This window comes from Pelodiscus sinensis, chromosome 3, assembly GCF_052426305.1.
Source record: "Pelodiscus sinensis isolate ZL-2025 chromosome 3, ASM5242630v1, whole genome shotgun sequence".
NCBI lineage: Eukaryota > Metazoa > Chordata > Testudines > Trionychidae > Pelodiscus > Pelodiscus sinensis.
The window spans coordinates 86503271-86523868 of record NC_143054.1 but is presented as its reverse complement, the minus strand read 5'-3'; the positions used below and the strand labels follow the sequence as shown (position 1 = coordinate 86523868).

The following is a 20598-nucleotide window of genomic DNA, read 5'->3' as shown; positions in this document are numbered from 1 at the left end:
TTTGGATGGAGGAGATTAGACCACTCCCTCCTGGGAGTTGTATGTTAGTACCATTCTGAAAGAAGTGTGGTTGTAATTTAAATTAGTGGGCGGCAAAGGTATGTGGTATGCAGAGTTATGTTCACTTTCTGTCTGGATTGAGTCTGCATACATTACAGCCTCTGCAGCTGCACTGGGATGTCTCAGCCCAGCCCACCCCCACCAGCACACACACTCTCCCACTGGGAGGGCAGCACTGCACACAGGGGCTCAGGACTGTAGCCTTCCTATCCGGAGTGGGGAAGGAGGTATGGCAGGGGTGGACCAGGCAGTGGGACAGGAGGTCTCTGGGGAGAAGTTGGTGCCAATTGAGGGCTTGGCACAGCCCTGCATCACTGTTGTTTGAGGACTTGTGGAACTGTTTAGAGCCCTGCAAATCCACAGCTATCTGCAGCCACATATGCAGATATTTGCAGCCAATTTTTGCACACTGAGGATTGGATGAGACTACTAGGGATATAAAAAAAAAATATTAAAAACATTAACGTGTAACCAATCAAAATTCTATTGGTTACATGGCTCACCGCAGGGCTGTTGGTCCCACAGCACAGTGTGCCTGGTTGGGCTGCTTCAGACAGGCTGCATAGGGCTGCTCCAATAAGGGTGATGCTTACTGGTAACCAGTAGGGATGTTAAGTACCAGTTAATTGAATAGTCAATTAACCTCAAGAATTCTTATCAGTTACTCGACTATTCTATGGTCCCCGTGGGTGGGGATGGCAGCCAGTGTGCTCTGGCCCCACTCTTGGGGAGCCCCCTGTCGCCCCACACTGCTGCCTCTGATATGAAGGCAGCAATGTGGAGTAGCAGCAGCCCCTGTGTGGTGGGTGGGTGGATGGGGAGAGAATCTGAGTTTCTGGACCCTGTGCTAGATAGAACGGAGCTGGGCTGCCTGCCCACCTGGCTTCTAATATACTTTAAATGCAGAGCTGCAATGGGGGCATGTCCTGGACCTGGTGCAAGCCAGGACTGAGGCAGGCTGCTGGTCACCCTGCTAAAAATTTACTGGTAGGATGTGGGTATGTGTGTGGGGGGGAGGGAGCCAAATGCGTGTAATCTATAGCATTAACCAATAAGTTTTTGCTTATTGGTTCATCAGTTACGCTATTACATCTCTAGTAATCAGTTAACGGGTTCCCCATTACGTTCCTAGAGAATACAAATTTTTTTTTCCGCACAAGGCTCTAACTATGGGATCAATTCTGCAAATGCTAAGCACCCTCAATTTTCATGGACTTCACTGAAAGTTGGAGGAACTCAGCTACTAACAAGCATTCTGCTACAAAGACCTTTTACATCTGCACTTGAAAGGGAATCCTCTGAACTGTCATTCATGTTAAAATTCGACACTTTCCAAAAAGGACTCAACAAACACTTGAACTATCTCACCCATTACCAAGATAGTTTCCCCAATTATCACCTCTAATACCATTAACTCACAAACATCCCACTCTCCCTACCTCTAATATCATCAATTCACAGACACTTACCTTCCTTCCTCCCCCCCCCCCCGCAATGTGATTTGTCCTTTTCATATTTGTTCATTTTTTTAATTGTATCCTTTGGTATATATGGTTGTGACTACTTTCTTCCACTATTTGATCTGAGGAAGTGGGTCTGGCCCACGAAAGCTCATCATCTAATAAACCATCTTGTTAGTCTTTAAAGTGCTACATTGTCCTGCATTTTGCTTCAGCTACCCCAGACTAACACGGCTACATTTCTATCACTATTCTACTAACAAGGAGTACTGAACAACCATGTCTGGAGCCTTTATGTCTATTTGTCATCCTTAAAACACATTCCTATGGAGAAATGTATATCAGCTCCAGAGGGCACGGGCAAAGAGAGCAGCTTTGCTTATGGCTGAGCACTTTGCCATTATTGACTGCTTGTGTTTGCATAATGTAAATCGAAGGGATTTTCTTCTCTCTCGGTTTCAGCATATCTCCTGTCCCCAATTACAACTGGCTATTGATGCAGCTATTTTGAGCATCTCAAGCTTCATAAGCTAAAAATACCAAGGCAGCCTATGTATTCTGAGTCAAAGTTAAAAGCAGCAGCATAACAGTCATAAAAACAAACGAAACATTCTGCTTGTCCCCTGCTTACATGATTCCTTCTATCTGTAAGATACTGGATTTTGTTTTACCAAAATTCTCATCCCCTTTGGCCAATCTTCCATTGAAGTAATGGTCTATAACATGAAGAAGAAGAAGAAGAAGAAGAAAAAAAAAGAGAGCGAGAAACTGAATATCACAGCCTATATACTTTCCTAGCAGGAAACTTTCTGCTTTCTAAATGTTATCCATCAAAGACGGATTATCTGCAGATGTCTGGTGCATGTATGAAAGACTCTCACAAAGAGGTAGAGAAATAGCTACAGGAGTCTGAATTGGCAACACTCCTCTTCATTTCTTCACAACCTTTTTATTAATGAGATTAGCATTCAGGAATCAAACCGATACATTATGCAGCTTCAATATATTTTACATTTTAATGTAGAGAGTAATGTTGTCAGATACTCCATCATTCTACTCACCAAAGCATTCCGCTAAGCCATTATACTTGGCTCCTCTTTCCATTGCCTCCCCAAAATTCTAGGAGTTGCCAAATCTTGTTCATAGTTTTTCTTTAACATTGCTAAAATCTGCCTTTTCTTACTCACCTCCAAAAAATCTTGCCCGTGTCTTGGTCATGTCTCACCTCAGGTACTGAAATCTGCCTCCCTCTTGCCTGCAATTTCTTAATTCGCTCCACACCATCCAATCCAAAATATTGTTGGCAAAGCAATCTGAACTGCCACTCTGACTATGTAGCTCTCCTCATTGAATCTCTTCACCCTCTTCCATAATCTGTATCAGGTTCAAGCATGGTCACTCTTAGTCTTTTGACCGTTCTCTGTGTACCAGGGCCACGTAGCTGTGCCATGGAGCCCTAAGGACCTGTGAGAGGTTTGTTTTGGTGTCTTGGTAGAAGCCATGTGGTTCTGATATAGGTCACATACCAATCAAATAGTTAGGAATTATACCACTGACTATCACAGGAGGAGGACTGGGACCTAGTATAACCAAATTTTCATCTAGCAGTGGTTGTACATATTGAAAGGTCATTTGCTAGCATGTAAAAGTAAAATTTACATTTTGCCTGGGTTTTACAAACTTTGAATTTTCCTGCACTTTGATTTTATAGTTAGTTATTGGAGAAGAAGATCAGTCAAACTGTAGAATAGTTTTCCAAGGGAGGTCTCAAGTAACATGGTTTCTGACAAGTTTAAACCAACACCAGACAAAACCCTTATGAATATACAGAAAGAACAATACTGTAGTTAATGGAAATAGATTGGACCTGTGACATACATACTTCAATGTGAAAGGGATGGAGCCTATCAAAGATAATTAGGCAGTATTCATGTAGTAAAATATCTTAACAGAAATCAAAGAAATTAGAGATCATTAATCATGTAAACCATCCATCTAATCACAGAGCTTATACAGTATTGTTCTGTCTGTATATTCATAAGTGTACTTTCCTATATTGTGCCTTGTGACTTGATCCAACGCCTAGTGAAGTCCACAAATAAATATGCAACTGTGTAGTTTCAGGTGGTCAGTTTTACCCCCACTACTTCTAGTTATATCCACGACCGTTCCTTAGAACTTAAAACTGTCAGATACACAGAGTTATAAGAGCTCTTCAGAGTTTTAATTTAGCCTACTTATGATTTTAAAAGGCTCTCTCATCACAAGGCAGTCTTTCAAGTCCTTTAATAGTCTTCCCCCTCATGCCTGCATTTCCTCAAATATGTCAACATCTTTCTAGTAGATGGGGTGGAATTCTATTCCTGATGCAGTTGACCAGCAGCAGAATTTGGCCCATAGGGCTTAATTTTATAAATCACTAGCAGGTGAGGCCCATCAGTGACTGGGCAAAGTCATTTTGCATAGATTGCACTTATAAGAAAGTTCAAAAAGTTAAATAGAATTTTTTTATGTGCTTGCAAAAGGGAAGTAAAAGAACAGTTTTAAATGTGTAGGATTTCAGCTTCAAACATTATTCATTTTACTGAAAAATTACCATACATAGCAAATTGATTCAGAAACCTGTAAAGCTTCCATTACTCCTGAATTTTTTTTATTTCTAACAGTAAAAATATTTTTTTGCACTAAAATGGCAACTGAATAGGCAACTTGATCTTAATTTTGTTAGCTAATATTTTTATGAACTCTAATTATCAGGGCTAGACAATTAATGTAATCTACTCGCCCGTGGCGAGTAGATTACAAGCCGGCACAGCTGCGCAACGCGGTCTGCGCACGCATAGCGTGCAGAACCACGCGGCTGGAGATCAGGGCTCGCTGTGGCTTGGCAAGCTCTGCTAATCATAATAGTCTTTTTCCTATGAAAAACAAAAAGGTTGCCTGCGGCTGGCAGCCCACAGTGCCAGTCACCTGGAGGTAGGTAGCCTGGCCAGGAGGCCAGTGGCTAGAGGCAGAGACCCCTGTTGCGGACAGAATGAGGCCAGCCAGGATGCTGAGCCCTGCTGGCAGGCAGCCTGGAGAGGAGACCCACCACTGGGCTGCAAGCAGCAGAGCTCATCAGGTGGGCTGGGGGTAGCACAATGGTCAGGGCCCGAGCCAGGAGGGGAGCCCTGGGAGAGCCCAGTGCCTAACCTCCCCTGGTTTGGCAAATTCCCTAGTTTGGAACCACTCACGTCCCAAGGGTGCTGGACCAGGGAAGTCCAACCTGTGTCATTTTGTCCCTTGTGACCATCTCTTAATCCATTTGCAGATCTTTGCAGATTTTGAGTTGTTGATATCTAGTAGTTTACACATAGTTTCTATTAATCTTCAAGCGTATCTTCAATGTAAAAATATGGTTCTTCCAAATGGAAAAGAGGAGACGGAGCAATAACTGAATATGGAATTATGGGTATGTCTACACTACCACCCTAGTTCGAACTAGGGTGGTTAATGTAGTCAACCGAAGTTGCAAATGAAGCCCGGTTAAATATCCCGGGCTTCATTTGCATCTTGCCGGGTGCCGCCATTTTTAAATCCCCGCTAGTTCGGACTCCGTGCCTGCGGCTACACGCAGCATGGACTAGGTAGTTCGAATTAGACTTTCTAATTCGAGGAGTAACGGTAGTTCAAATTAGAAAGCCTAATTCGAACTACCTACTCCGTGCCGTGTGTAGCCGCGGGCACGGAGTCCAAACTACCGGGAATTTAAAAATGGCGGCGCCCGGCAAGATGCAAATGAAGCCCGGGATATTTAAATCCCGGGCTTCATTTGCAACTTCGGTTGACTACATTAATCACCCTAGTTTGAACTAGGGTGGTAGCGTAGACATACCCTATGTGAGCTGGACTCTAGTGGCAATGTTTTGTGCGGAAATGACAAGAACAAAGGCTAAGTGTATTTTGGGCCAAGTAATTATATGACTAGAGATTCAAAAAAAAAAACCCAGCTACAGATAAATGTGGAATCTCTGTCACTGCAGGGTCTTAAGAACAGATTAGACAAACTAGGGATGTTAAATTTACGTTATTTTAGTAACTCAAGTAGTCGATAAAAATTCTATCAACTACTCAATTGCTCGATACGGGAAGGCAGCCCCGCTCAGTCCTGGCTCATGCCGGGACCAAACCCTGCTGTAGTTCTGCAATTTTAAAAGGCAGTAGGAGCCAGGAAGCCTGCCCTCCCCTTCTACTTCATTTTAAATTGCAGAGCCACAGCAGAGTTTGGTTCCTGACACTGCACAAGCAGGGACTGAGCCAGACTGCCTGCCTATCCAGGTCCTAAATTTAGTAGAAACCAGGAGGGCAGGCAGTCCAGCTCAGTCTCTGCTCTTGCTAGGTCAGGTCAGAGACCAAACCCTGCTGTGGCTCTGCAATTTTAAAACATAGTAGGAGCCAGAGGGAAGGGGGAAGCTGCACAGCTCCTATTACATTTTAAATTGCAGAGCTGCAGGGAGGTTTGGTCCCAGCACAAGCTGGGACTGAGTGTGGCTGCCTTCCCAGCCAATAGCAGCCCCTGTTTGCGGTGGGGGGGGGGGGTGCCAGATTCCTGCTGGGGTCCCTGCAGATAGGGGCTGCTTCATGGGCAGCAGCCTCTGACCGTGGAGGGTCCCAGCAGGAAGTTGGAACCCCTGCAGCCAGGGGCTGTTGGCAGAGCAGCCTTCCCTGCCCACCCCCACTGCCTCTGATAGAAGCAGCGGGTGGGGAGAGAGTGGAGACAGTGCAGGGGGGGAACTGACTTTAAACCGGATCCCCCCAGCAGTTCCTGCTTCTTCCACCTTGCTGCCTCTGATATAGAAGCAGCAAGGGGGGAGGAGGATAAAGAAAGAATGCAGGTAGTCAACTAATTGACTACTCTCTTAGGGTACGTCTACACTACAGCGCTAGTTCGAACTAACTTAGTTCGAATTAGTTAATTCGAACTAAGCTAGTTCGAACTAACGCGTCTAGAACTAAAAACTAGTTCGAACTAGCGTTTTGCTAGTTCGAACTAGTAAGTCCACATTGAGTGGACTCTGAACAGGGCTTAAGGATGGCCGGAAGCAGTGCCGGCAGGGCATAAAAGGAGGACTTAGAGCGTGGAGATGCTGTCTCAGGCTAGCCGAGGGCTGCGCTTAAAGGGTCCCGACCCCCACCCCGGACACACAGTTCTAAGGGGTGCCCCGCTTCCAAAGAAGTTCTGGCTTGGAGTGCCCTGAGTGCCCACACTGGGCACATCACACCACTCGGCCATCAGCCCGGCTGCACTTGCCGCAGGCTGCCATCTGGGGAGAGGGAGTAATTGGGGGGCTGCAGGAGAGCTTCCACCCCCAGAAGCCTGCAGAGCCAGCCCAGTCCTCCCCATCGGGGGCTCGTACCCCATTCCTCCCTCACCTCCTTCCACTTACCCTTCCTTAGCCCCCCTTCTTATTGATGTACAAAATAAAGATAACGTTTCTTCCAACATTGACTCTGTCTTTATTGAAAAAAACTGGGGGACACTGGGAAAAGGAGGTGGGAGAGGGGAAGAGAAAGGCTGGGAGAGGGGAGGGCAACTAACATGATCAGGGGTTGGGAACAGGTCCCAGATGAAGAAAGGCTACAGAGACTGGGACTGTTCAGCTTAGAAAAGAGGAGACGGAGTGGGGACAGGATAGAGGTCTCTAAAAGCAGGGGTTGGGTGGAGAGGGTGCATTCAGAAAAGTTCTTCCTGAGTTCCCATAAAGAAGGACTAGAGGACACCAAAGGAAAGGAATGGGTAGCAGGCTTGAAACTAGTAAGAGAAAGTTGTTGTTGTTGTTGACAAAGCAAATAGTTAACCTGTGGAACTCCTTGCTGCAGGAGGCTGTGAAGGCTACAACTAGAACAGAGTTTAAAGGGAAGTGAGATAAAGTGATGGAGGTTGGGTCCATGGAGTCCTATTAGCCAGAGGGTAGGAGTGGTGTCCCTGCCCAAAGTTTGTGGAAGGCTGGAGAGGGATGGCACGAGACAAATGGCTTGGTCATTATCTTCGGTCCATCCCCTCCAGGGTCCCTAGGGTTGGCCGCTGTTGGCAGACAGGCTACTGGGCTAGATGGACCTTTGGTCTGACCCAGTACGGCCATTGTAAGCTCAGGGCTCAGTGTCGGGGGTCTCAGTGGACCCCCTTGATTTTCATGCACACCTGGTCCTGGGTGGCCAGGCTGGCAGCTCTCCTGCCCTAGACGGCCACTTTCCTGTGCCTAGTGCGGAGATCGTGGACGAGGTCCACGATGTCCGCACTAGCCCATGAAGGTGCCCGCCTCTTGCGGTCCAGGGCAAGCTCCCGGGAGCCGCCAGCCTGGTCCCGGCAAGAGGGGGTGGGCTGGGGGGCATCGGGTGGGTGGCTCTGTGCCGTGCCAGGTGCAGGGTCTGCTAGCTGGGTGCTGGCAGGCTTGCACCTGGCACGGGCACCGTAGCCAGCCCGTGCCCCTTTAAGGGGTCCGGGGCCGGGAGGGGGGCATAGAGTTTCCCTGGTGTTGGCCAGAGTGGCCACCAGGGAAACCTGGGGAGGGCTAGCCTCCCACTAGTTCGAACTAAAGGGCTACACAGCCCTTAGTTCGAACTAGCTAGTTCGAACTAGGCGTTAGTCCTCGTAAAATGAGGTTTTCCTAGTTCGAACTAAGCGCTCCGCTAGTTCGATTCAAATTCGAACTAGCGGAGCGCTAGTGTAGCGCATAGGAAAGTTAGTTCGAACTAACGTCCGTTAGTTCGAACTAACTTTCTAGTGTAGACATACCCTTACATCCCTAAGACAAACACCTGTCACGTATGTGCTCATCTTACACTTGAATTATTGTGGAAATATAATATAGAACCACCATTTAAGGAACAGTACTGACAAATCATGTCTACGTTTATTTAAAAAAAATAAATGTACAAGGGAACAAGTTACGTCCAGTGCATTAGCATGGACTGGCCAGCCAGGAAAAAAAATGAATTTTGAGGAGATATGAATGTGCAGAGTGGCAAGGCCTTGTGTATACCTCGCTAAACCCCCATCTTGAAGTGGGGGAGGTTTGAAATCTATGAATTTCATGACTGTTGGGGGGATTATTAGCTCAGTCTTATGGGGGTAACAGTGAAGGCTGCAAGAGCAGCACAGAGCTATGGTAAGTTCTTACATGCCAATAAGAAGGGGTGAGTTGAGGGGAGAGGGCTCTGGAGGCTGATCTGATGTGAGAAAAATGAAAAAGGGCAAGTTTAATCAGACTTGTGATAAAAGGGACAAAATCCCACAGGTCTTACTACTTTACTGGATTCTGACTTGTGTTTTATAAGTTGATTTTTTTTAGTGTGAGACAAGCTCTAGATAAAAAACTGGGTCATAAAACTCAAACCAAACCTGATTTCCAATATCCCTATTTGGGTTAAAAGAAGGAAAAGCCACTTCTAAAAAGCTTGGAAACACAGCAAACAGGACCTTTAGACAGCCTTTTAATCTATCCCTTTAAAAGCTACAAAGCAGTAATGCTTGGTTTTTTTTTAAATAAAATAAAAATAAAAACAAGTATCTGGGGAAAAATGAAGACTGTTCTGTGAATTATCAAAAATGCACAACAGGAATGCCACAGAGAGAACACCAGTCTAGAATGTGTGTTTTATATCAGGAGTGTGGCTTCTATTGTTTGGTTATTAAAAGAAGCATAAGTTCAGAACCCAGGTAGTGTTTCCCCATCAATTATAAATACAATACACAGAGATGCAGTAGGTGGCATTATAAAGAACAAAAATGGTTCTGAAAATACAACTGTGATCTGTGTTTTTGTTTCTGACAGTGAACAGTTCACCTCCTTGAAATAACATGCCAAACGGGGTTTACCTGATAGCTTGCAACAAGAAAAAAAAAAAAATGAGCCACAGTAATTTAATGAAAAGCACTTTTTATACTCACCTAACAAATGGAATCAGCTCCAATGCACTGTGATCATGTAACCCCTGGCTGTGTCTACACTGCACCCCTTTTCCGGAAAAGGGATGCAGATTAGACCAGTGGGAATTGCAAATTCTGCGGGGGATTTAAATATCCCCCGCGGCATTTGCATTTACATGGCTGCCGCTTTTTTCCGGCTTGGGGATAAGCTGGAGAAAAGCGCCAGTCTAGACGCGATTCTCCGGAAAATAAGGCTTATTTTCTTAAGGAATAAGAAATCCTCCGGAAAAGGGCTTATTTTCCGGAGAATCGCGTCTAGACTGGCGCTTTTCTCCGGCTTATCCCCAAGCCGGAAAAAAGCGGCAGCCATGTAAATGCAAATGCCGCGGGGGATATTTAAATCCCCCGCAGAATTTGCAATTCCGAAGTCTACATTAGCATCCATTTTCCGGAAAGAGGTGCCAATGTAGACACAGCCACAGAGTACATGCGTAGAGAGCCTGCCGTCCATATACAGCCTACTGCTTCACTTCATCTGGCCCGTGGCAAGTGTCAGTGCTCTGTCCTCCAGGTTAGTGTTTCCCAACCTTTTTGGTACCAGGAGCTGGCAATCCCAATTCACAAACTTTTGGCAAACTGACATTTGCCCATGTGCATATTCATTATACAAATAATGAATATGCAACTAAAATGTTACCAGTCCACCAAACGCCCTGGCCTCCAGAGTCCCCCAGTATTAGCCCTAATCCCTGGAGCCCCCCACCCCTCCACTACCCTTCACCACCAGCCACTGACCCCAGAGTCCCCTGTACACAACCCCCCAGTGCTAGCTCCCCACCCCTTGGAGCCCCCTCACCAGATCCCCCAGTCCCAGCCTCCCGATTCTAGAGCTCCACTGCAGCCAACCCTCCAGAGCCTCCCCCCAGTGTCAGCCCCCAATATTAGCCGTCTCCAGAGTCTCCCACTACAAGCCCTGCATCCATAACGCCCCTACTATTAGCCCCACCCCAAAAGCCCCCCAGCCACGCCCCCCTCACCTAGCCCTGCACTGCCTCCCAGACACCAGCTGAGCGCTGCTGCCCGGGTCGCGGCTGCTCTAAGGCTGCCGTGCCGGGCTCAAGCGGCCCTCCTGCCTCGCAGCAAAGCGCTCTTCCCTAGCAGGGAGGAGATCCCATCCCTGCCCTGGCGACAGCCCAGCCCACAACACACGCACAGGATCGGCTTTGTCTGCAGTAGGAGCGACAGGGGCAGGTGCATGGTTCTGATGTGTCGAGAGTTCCTCCCCAGGCCCTTAACAGTCAGGACCTAGAGGCGCAGGATCACTCGGCCTGTGCGCGTTTAGGGCTCGCAGCACCCACCCGACAGCCAGGCAGTACTAGCCCCCCTGAAACCTGCCGGTTTCAATCAGGGAGCCCGGCTCCCCCCCTCACAACTCAGACTGGTGCCGCTGGATGAAGCGCCTCAGGACATTGGGAAGTGGCCAAACACATGGTGCAGGCTGGAGCAGGCAGGGAGACTCCGTGGGGGAAGCTGGCCCTGCCGGAGGAGGGGCAAAAATTGCAGACACCCAGCGCGGCTCCCCAGGGCCTCTACCCTGATCCTCCTCGATAAAGGCAAAGACGCTCATGGGCACGAAGGCTTTGCTCACTGGTCCCGAACACACCGCCCACAACTGAAAGGACACAGGGCAGCCTCCTGCCATGCAGCCCCTCTGGCCGGGCGTGTGGCTGCCACCAAAGCTGGAACCAGACCCATGGTGAGGTTGCCCAAGTAGGTGCCCAGCTCCAGCCACGGCACACAGGAAAGCCCGCAGCACCATTCACCGTGGGAGGGTAGGAGGAGAATTTTTAGTGCATGTGCAGGCACGCACTTTATCAGGAAAGGAACTGCCTAGCAGGCTTATTAGCAGCTGGGCGTGTGGCCTAGCAGAGTGCCACGAGCCCGGCAGGCAGCGGTTCGCGGCTTGCCACTAGTCTGTGGACAGGTGGTTGGGAACCGCTGCTCTCTAGGTGAAGGGGCAATCAGGGAAGCTCTGCAAGCTGCCCTTGCCTCCAGCACCAGCTCCACAACTCCCATTGGCCAGGAACCGCAGCCAATAGGCACGGTGGGAATGGTGCCTGCAAGTGTGGACAGTACATACCATGAGTGCTGCCCGGCCCCTCCACCTAGAGACTGGACATGGCTGCCACTTCCGGGAATAGCACAGAGCCAGGGCAGGACTAATTTGCCTTAGTCCCACTGTGCCGCTGATTGGGAGCCATCTGAGATAAGCTGTGACAAGCCAGAGCCCTCATCCTGAACCTCTTTCCACACCACAACCCCCCACCTCAGATCAGAACCCACTCTCGTGTCCTGCATCCCACCCATATCCCAACCTTTGACCTTGGGTTGCCAACTCTGACTGAAGCTAATCTAAGAGATTCTCTCCCCACCCCCAACATGATAATGTCATTTTCTTAAAATAGTCTATTAAAATCTCCTGGATTGCTGTCAGTAGACCACAGGAGACAGATGCAGACTCCAGCCCTCCACCCATACCTCCGTCCCATACCTCAACTCCTTCCAAGAACCTGCACCCCAAACCCAGTCCTGCACCCCTAAAAGAAGCTGCAAATGCCTTTAGCCCTTTCCTCTGAAGGGCTATGTGTGGCCCCCAACTGATTTTTTCTGCGGGTCAATAGCTCCTGATAGGAACAAGGATCCCCCATCCCTAATGGGGTGAGATGGTCTGAAAATTCTGTAAGGTAAACAAATTTGGGGGGGGGGGAGAACAAACATGAAAAGGGGTAAACAAGAAAGTGACTCATCTAATACACACCATGTGTAGGGAGGACTTCATTCCTACTAAGGATGTGAATGGTTAACTAGTAAGCATCACCCTTAGTGGGTGGTTCTAGTTAACCAGGTTAGAGCAGGGGAAGGACTCCAGCTGGGCCTGAACAACCCCTGTTCATGCCAGTTTGAGCAGTTGTCCTCAAAAGGTGCAAACTGATACAGGGTCCCGTCCTTCCTTCTAATACCTACTCCCCCAAAAAAGAAATCTATGGACTTACTGTCAACAGGCTCCTAAGTACAATCCATTGTGACGGTAAAGAGCAAAAGAACTCATTATTTCCAGAAAAAGTCAGCGATAACCTTTCCATTCTAACCCGGTGTACATTAATTTTCAAAGAAAAATCCTAGATATAGATGATTAGCTCAGGCAATTAGTGTCCCTCAAATGAGAAGCCAGAGATGGGTTTAAGGAAAGAATGAGTTTCATGGACGTCAGCTCTAACTAAAAAGCTCTGATCCTCTGGAAATCCCCTTTCCTGATTTTAGATAAAGACTGTGGGCATACAAAGGCAGACACAAAAACAGTTAAAATCTACACAGATAGTTTATGTACCTCAGGATCACATCTGGGTAAGTTGATTTAGGGATTAGTCAAGAAACTTGCTGCATAAAAGAGGCAAGATAACCAAATTAACCAATCATATTATATTTGAGTTACAAATGTACAGAAAATTTTCCATTTACAATGGAAGACAAAGTGACCTGGCCATCTTTCCAGTGCTAATGAAAGCCTTAAAAACATCTTCACAGGACTACTTCATGCCACTCACTACAAAACACTATAGCAGTTAGCAGCAGGACCTCTTAGCTGCTGGGACAGAGGGTCTAATTACATCTTTTTCTGACCTGCAGCAACAAGACTGAAATTAGTCTCTCCAGTGCTATATACCATCACATCCAAGAAAAAGCCTTTTAAGGAGGAACCAATATGGAGTAGGATAAGGAGCAGCATTTCTTCACATCCCTAACACTTCAGAATACAGGCAGTCCCCGAGTTACGCGGATCCGACTTATGTCGGCTTTTCTCACCCCGGAGGACGCGAGCGGCGGGACGCCCAGCTGCCGGCGTCCTCTGAGGCTGTGCTCCCCATCTCCCTGGTCTGCTGCTAGTGCGTCCCCCCCCCCCAAGAAGACCAGGCTTTTCTCGCCGACGACACCTGGGGTAGAGCAGCTGGAGCGCTGCAGGCGTCCAAATTCAGTCGCTGTTGAAACTGATCAGCGGCTGATTCCAGGAAGCCCAGGGCAGAGCAACTCTGCCTCGGGCTTCCTGTAGTCAGCCGCTGGTCAGTTTCAGCAGCGGCTGAATCTGGACGCCAGTTCCGACTTACATACAAATTCAACTTAAGAACAAACCTACAGTCCCTATCTTGTACGTAACCCGGGGACTGCCTGTATGTTCCATGCCAGAGAGCATTTGAGAGATGCTTAAGTATAGCGTCCACAGGGAAATTACAAAATTCTACAACAGCAAAAGTTTTGGATTCAAGTCTTTAGGAAGTAAATTTCACAGTTTTCAGATACTTGTGTTCTTAATATCTTCCCTTTGTTCCCAAAGCAACATAATCTTTTGTCAAGAAAATAAGCTATTTGAGCAAGTAGCTCATTTTGAATGTATCAGGGAAACACAAAGGCCATGAAGCAGCTTCCTTGAAATTGGGGAGACAAGAGCAGAATCCTACTATGACATGGTCTATAGACAATTGCCAAGCAGGTCTAATTTATCTTGTTCTCTTAAACACTAGGGATGTTAGACATTGGGTAAATGAATAATTGTGCAGGTGCATGAAATCTTAGCCAGTGCGCCCAACCCCACTCCCCAGGAGCCTCCTATCAGAGGCAGCAGCATGAGGTAGGAATGTAAAAGAGTAGTCAATTGACTCAACTACCTGATGGGCCTAGGCTTATCAGGTAGTTGAGTCAATTACTCACATTCTCCCTCCCTGAAATTTGCCTCCGATATAACAGAGGGAAACAGGAGCTGGTGTTGGGGGGCAGGGGCAGATGAGGATTTTGCAGGGCCCCCCCTTTGACACGGTACATGCGCGGGGCTTCTTGAAGCGTGGGGCCCAGGGCAGCCGCCACGCTCGCCCTGCCCTATATCCGCCCCTGTTGGGGGGAGCCAGCTTAAAAGCTGTTTTCCCCAGCACCATCTCTATGGTGCCGCTTGCCCCCACCCCTGTGCTGGTGGCCCGGGCTGAGTGCGAACAGAGGCTGCTCCACAGCAGCCCCTATCCGCAGGGGATCCCAGAAACCCCTGTCCCTCCCTGATCGGGGGCTGCTGGACCTGGCGCAAGCTGGGACTGTGCAAACCCTGCTGTGGCTCTGCAGTATAAACTTAGTAGGAGCTGGGTTGCCCACAACATTAAACTGCTTAGCCGCAGCAAGGGTAGCATCTTCCCTCATTGACTAATTGTGTAGTCAATACAAACTGTATCAACTACACGATTACTCAGTTACCCGCCTCTTAACATCCTTAGTGCAGGGTACCAGGTAGGAGCTGGTCCGTAAGGGGAGCCAGCTGAAAAACCAATTCCCTATGCAGACTGTCTGCCTTCCGTCCCACGCTGCTGCCTTTGATACAGAGGCAGCAGTGCAGACTGGCAGCAACCCCTGTCCATGAGGGTCCAAGCTCCCCATGGACAGAGGCTGCTGTGGGAGAGAAGGGGCGAGAGAGTATGTCACAAAGCAGCCTCTGTCCACGGCAAGCCTGGCCCCCTTACTGCCTCTATCTGCATGGATCTCAGACCCCCTGCAAATACAAGCTGCTTCATGGCAGCCTCCCCTGCCCACTGATATAGAGGCAGCAGCATGGGCAGGGGGGGACGGGGGACAGAGCCTGTGCTGGGGGAGGTGGGGGGACTGGCTTTTAAGCAACCTTCACTTTGAAGTAGGAATAAGAGATCCTCCGGAATAGGGCTTTATTCCGGAGGATCGGGCCAGTCTAGACGCTTTTTTCCGGCTTTTCCCCAAGCCGGAAAAAAGCGGCGGACATCTTTATTTAAATCCCGCGGGGGATATTTAAATCCCCCGCAGATTTCCCTATTCCGAAGTTTAAAATTAGCATGCCCCTTTCGAAAAAGGGGCCAGTGTAGACGTAGCTCTGGAGTTTAGAGATACCCAGACCATGGGGATATGCTCTTAATCATCTTGGCTAATAGCTATTGATAGACCTAGGCTCCAAGAATTTATCTCCACAGGCAGATTAAGAGTTTTTGGGGCCCAAGGCAAGAGTGAATGGAGGGGCTGAACCAGACCAAGAGAGGGGCTCCCAACCCTTTCTGCCTGAAGGAGCACTGAGCAGATGGAGCAGGACAAACCTCCATGCCCCAACTCCACTCCCCAGAAGCAAGAGGTGGGTGGATGGAACACATCAGGGCTCGTGGGCCCAGAGGCTAAGTTGTGATTGCTTATGTAACTCTTTTTTGAACCCAGATATGCTTTCTACAAGCACAACATTCCCCAGCACTGAGTTCCACAGACTGATTGTGTGTTACATGAAGAAGTAATTCCTTATGTCTGTTTTAAACTTGCTGCCTTTTAATATCAGTGAGTCCCCTCATTTTTGTGTTGTATGAAGTAAGGATGTTAAGGACTAGTCGACTAGCCAAGAAACAAATGCTTATCGAATAGTCGACAAGTTGATTTCCCTCCCACCCTCGCCTTGCTGCCTCTATCAAATAGAGGAGGCAAAGGGTCTGGGGGGTGGGGAAAAGAGAGTATTTCAAAGCAGAAGCACTGCACAGCTGACCCCGGGCTCCATGCAGTGCTGCCCCTCTGAAATGTCATGGCAGTGTTTCAAAATGGCTCCGCACAGCATTTCCACAGAACCCGGAATCAGCTGGGGACTCCCAAGCTGATCCCAGGCTCCAGCACGGCATTTCAAAGGACACAGAGCCTGGGGTCAGCTGAGGAGTTCCCTGCTGACTCCAGGCTGTAAGTGGGTGCTTCCACTTTGAAATGCACAAGAGCCTCCAGGGGACTTGTTCATTTCAAAGGGTAAGTGCTCTCATGGGGCAGAGTCAGCGTGACTTCCTGCTGGCCCCGGGCTGTACACGGAGTTCTGCATTCCTCCTTTGAAATGAGGGCTCTTGTACATTTCAAAGGAGGAATGCAGAAGTGCCTATCGACTAGTCGATGGAAGTTCCATTGACTCAACTAATAAGTTACTCGTTAGTTAACATCCTTAATGTGAAGGGGTAAATAGGGTTTTCTTATTTCTTCCAGAACGGCCATAATTTTATAGACCTCTTATCATATCCCTACTCCCCCATCATCTCTTTTCTCAATTGAGCTGTCCTAGTCTATCCTTATACGGAAGCTGTTCCACATGTCTAATAATTTGTGTCGCCTTTTCCAATTCTAACGCCTATTTTTGAGATGAGGGGCCAGAACTGCACACAGTATTCATAAGTGTGTTTAAAAATTAATAGCAAGACTACACAAAGTGGGTCAAAAAAACTCATGCATCTCAAATGCTCTCACCATTAAATTGCATTTCTTTAAGGGCTTTTAGATGTTGCTGTGTATCAGATATATCCCACTAAAACAAACAAATAATTTGGAAGATTTGTATATAACTTGCATTGATAGCAACTGAAAGCTGGGGAAGGACTGGCCCAAAAATCACTCCTCTTTCCCCAGAAGCAGAACTATTGACACTAACTAGCTATCTCAGAGGAAAAAGCAAAGACTGAGTGTGTCTGGTGTAGGCATCATTCGCAAAATGCAGTGAGTGAATGACAGGTCTAATGTGATTATAAGACATGTGCTTTTATATTGCTGGGAGAGAGCCTACAAGTTTAAAGGAATTGCCAAGAATCCAAATTACCTAGGAGTGGTGCCTTCTTCTGTTTAAATGCTTGTGATAAAGTCAATTTTTCAAATGTGGCTTAGGAGCTCAAGTCTCATTTTCAAAACTCAGTTAGGCACTTTGGACCCCTAAATCCTACAAAGTTTCTCTTAGACCATCAACTAAATGTTTTGGTAGACAAACTCCTTTAATATATATTTAAACTCTTTTAAAATATATCCCTGGAAATTAGGGATGTAGTAGCAACTAGTCGACTATCCAATAAGTATAAGCTTATCGGATAGTCAAGTTGTGACTCGACTAGTCGCTTACTAGTGACTTGACTAGTCGCCCCCCTTGCTGCCTCTATCAGAGGTGGAGGGGGGAGCAGGTGCTGGGGGAGCCAGCTTAAAAGCCAGTGCTGGGGAGGGGGGAACTGTCTCCATGGTGGGCAGGGGAAGCAGAGGCATAGTGGTGGACCAGGCGCGAGGTCAGACAGCTGATTCCCGGCCTGTGCCTGGTCCCCCTGCTGCGCTTCTGCTTTTTAAATACATTAAGAGCCAGTAGGGTAAAATTTTAATACATTTAAAAGGCAGAGCCACAGCAAAGATACTAACCCCGCTGTTAGCTCCTGGGGCAGGAGCTAACCCCGCTGCAGCTCTGCAGTTTCCCCCACTTATTGACAAATTGATGGAAATTCCATTGACTAGTCAATTAGTTGATTAAACACAATTTAACATCCCTACTGGAAATCAGCTTTCTGCACACAAGGCCTAAGTATCTTTGCGCAGGGAGCTAAGCTGTGGGGAGAGAGATGGGCTAGGAATTAAAGTCTCCACCATAGTCTTTGAACTGGCCAAGAGTCACCCATGATTGCAAATTCATTCACCCTTTGAACACACAATGCCAAGAAGTGAAAGTATTACTACAGCTTCCTTTCATCATGAGAAGAATTACAAAAATGTGCGTTTTTTGTGTTGTATGCGTTGGTCTTAAAAGTAGACACTGCCAAAGAAAACTGCCCTGTTGCTCACGATAGAAATGATGACTGCTCATAATTTAGCTGAGAAAGATTTCTATGCTGAAGTATTATATTTCTGTAGTGTATGTGGTTATGTGATTATCTGGTTCTTTTTTTCTTTATGCTACACCTTTACATTTATAAAAAGACTAAGTACTCTGATTTTGATGACTGTTGCTCATAGGTACATATTGTGCAGAGTATAAATGTGAACAGAAACTTTTTATATGAATAGTCACAATCCTTCCTTTATTGTACATTCATTGTGTATGGCAATGCAAGCTTTATTTTCACAAAACATATCCCATATGTAGAGCCATCAGAAGCAGGGGGAGAAAAATCAACTGAATCAATGTAGTGTGAATCACATAGATACAGAGATGGAACTTTCCTCTACTTTCCCCCTGCAAAAAACTACTACTTTGAGCCTTTACCTTCCTCATCCCTTCCTTTTGGCCTATTACCAGCTCAATAAAAATCAAGTCAGAAAGAGAATGCTAAACACAGAGATGGAGAATTACCACTTCCAGAAAATTTTGACATGACCAAGTCCAGTTTCACACATTTTCAAATATAGTAAAACATTTTCAAACAAAAAAATGCTGGTAACAAAAGTAACCCTGCCTGTACTATCTGGAACTCTACACTGGAATCAACTGCCATTTGCAAATCGCTTTCCAACCCAATCATAAAATCCCAAACACTCATTTCTCATCAGATGATTTTAGAAAGAAAAGTCAATAAGCCAGCAGCAATATAATGACATGAACACCAACACAAAGCTGTTCGCTCTTCCCCTCTAAGCAGGAACCTGGGGTGCCTCTCTCATTCACTGTCAACATAATTTCTTCAGGGCTGCCCTACAGATTATATCCCCTGGTATCTCCTAAGAATCAAAGGTTTAAATTGGTGGGAAAGGATTCAGCATAAGACTCAAAATGGGGAGTGTTTGGGGGTTTAACTTATTTTATTAATTATTTTTATTAATCACTCTTTTGGGCTGAAAACTCATGTGTTTAATACATACTTATGTAAGCAAAGAGACAGCTTCTAGGAAATAATAATGCACATACTATGTTGTTGCTCCCTTGGCAAAGCACCTGCATGCCCCAGTTCTCCTTTGCATGTGTCTAAAAGGTTCCCCTTGCCCTCTCATAAGCTTCTCCTCCTCAACAATGGCCTGTTTCCCCCAGAGGCCACACAAATCTGTCCTTCCCCCACCCCAAGTCTCTCCTCTCCCCTTTTGCCCCCATGCCTTCTCCCCCAAGGCTTCCTCTGTGGCCCACAAGGCTTTTATCCCCCTCCCACGGAGCAATTCCCCAAGGGCAAGGGGGAAGAAGCTGCTGCTGCTGGGTGGGTAGCCAGTGGTTTTATCTCCTGCCTCACCTGCTCTCAAGCCCTGTGAGCCAGGAGGGGAGAGGCCCTGGCAAAACAGAGACACACCCAGGGCAGCTGGGGAGAGACTCTCTCTGCAGCTTCTTGCAGGTCCCACTGAGGCGTCTGGTCGGCTGGCCTGGAGTGTGGGCAGTTTCCTAAACACTCCCCTCCCAACGCAGCAGCCCCAGTTTAATATCTATTTGGGGGTTCTTCCTGGTCTGTCCCTCCCCTCCTTACTTGGCCAAATCCAGCAGGAAGAGGGAAAGACACAGCTGTCCCCACAAAGGCTGAAACTTGGGAGTGGGGGAGGGAGAAATGCCCCTTTTCTATCTGCCTTATCATTGGGCCTCTGTAGCCCCCCTCTTCTGTCCTGTCCTGGTGGTTCAAGATAGGGCCAGGCTGCCTTGTGGGCAGGGGGAACTTTGTATAACACGAGCCCCTCCCTCACCACCACCCCTCAGCTCCCTCCCACCATAAGGAAACCCCCAAATGAAGAAGGCAGCATTCCCTGTGGGGCCATTGACACCCCTCCCCCAGCGCTCTGTAAGTCCTACCTGTAAAGAAACACAGAACAAGGTTTCTGCCTCCTGCTCCCAGCTTCAGCTCAGCCACAGCCCAAACTTCCTGCTGGGAGGGGTTGGGGGGACTTCTGGGCAGGAACCAGGAAGTTCTCCAGCATGCCTCCATTTGTAGTCCCCAAACTGTAGTTCCCATGGCTGCTGTTGCAGCAGACTGGGTTTGGGGCTACACACCTGTATTAGTGTCTCAAACTCCTCTTTGCAGCCCTGTCCTGCAGCAGCCCACAGTGCAACAAATTCAGATTGCCCTACTTCTGAACCTGGTAATAGCTGAAAGGCCCCCTTTTATGACCAACCTGCCCTCCTATCCAGGGTACACAAGCACAGTATTGTAATTCCCAAAACTGGCATGTCAGGACTGGGGGTATATTCTTCTGGGTGCTGTAAAACATACACCAGACTAAAACCATTTGCATGAGAAGTTTTAAGTAAGTGGATGAGACAGGTCACATTAGTAAAGTGGCAGCATTATCAACAGCCTTAAAGTGAAAGCAAGAGGTTTGCACTTGGGGAGGTGAAGCAGAGGAAGCCAGTTTAGAGATTCAAAAGATGTAGTGGGTGGTGTGATG

The 20598-nt window shown here is 47.5% G+C and overlaps 1 long non-coding RNA gene across 2 annotated transcripts in view; it reads right to left on the bottom strand.

The window, feature by feature from the left end:
• Window positions 1-20040, bottom strand: part of LOC142827868 (uncharacterized) — a 50675-nt gene extending 30635 nt beyond the window's left edge. For both annotated transcript variants that reach the window (XR_012902651.2, XR_012902650.2), the window contains exon 1: window positions 20006-20040. This is a non-coding gene — a long non-coding RNA (uncharacterized LOC142827868). The remainder of the gene's footprint in view (window positions 1-20005) is intronic.
• Between the last annotated feature and the right edge of the window lie 558 nt (window positions 20041-20598).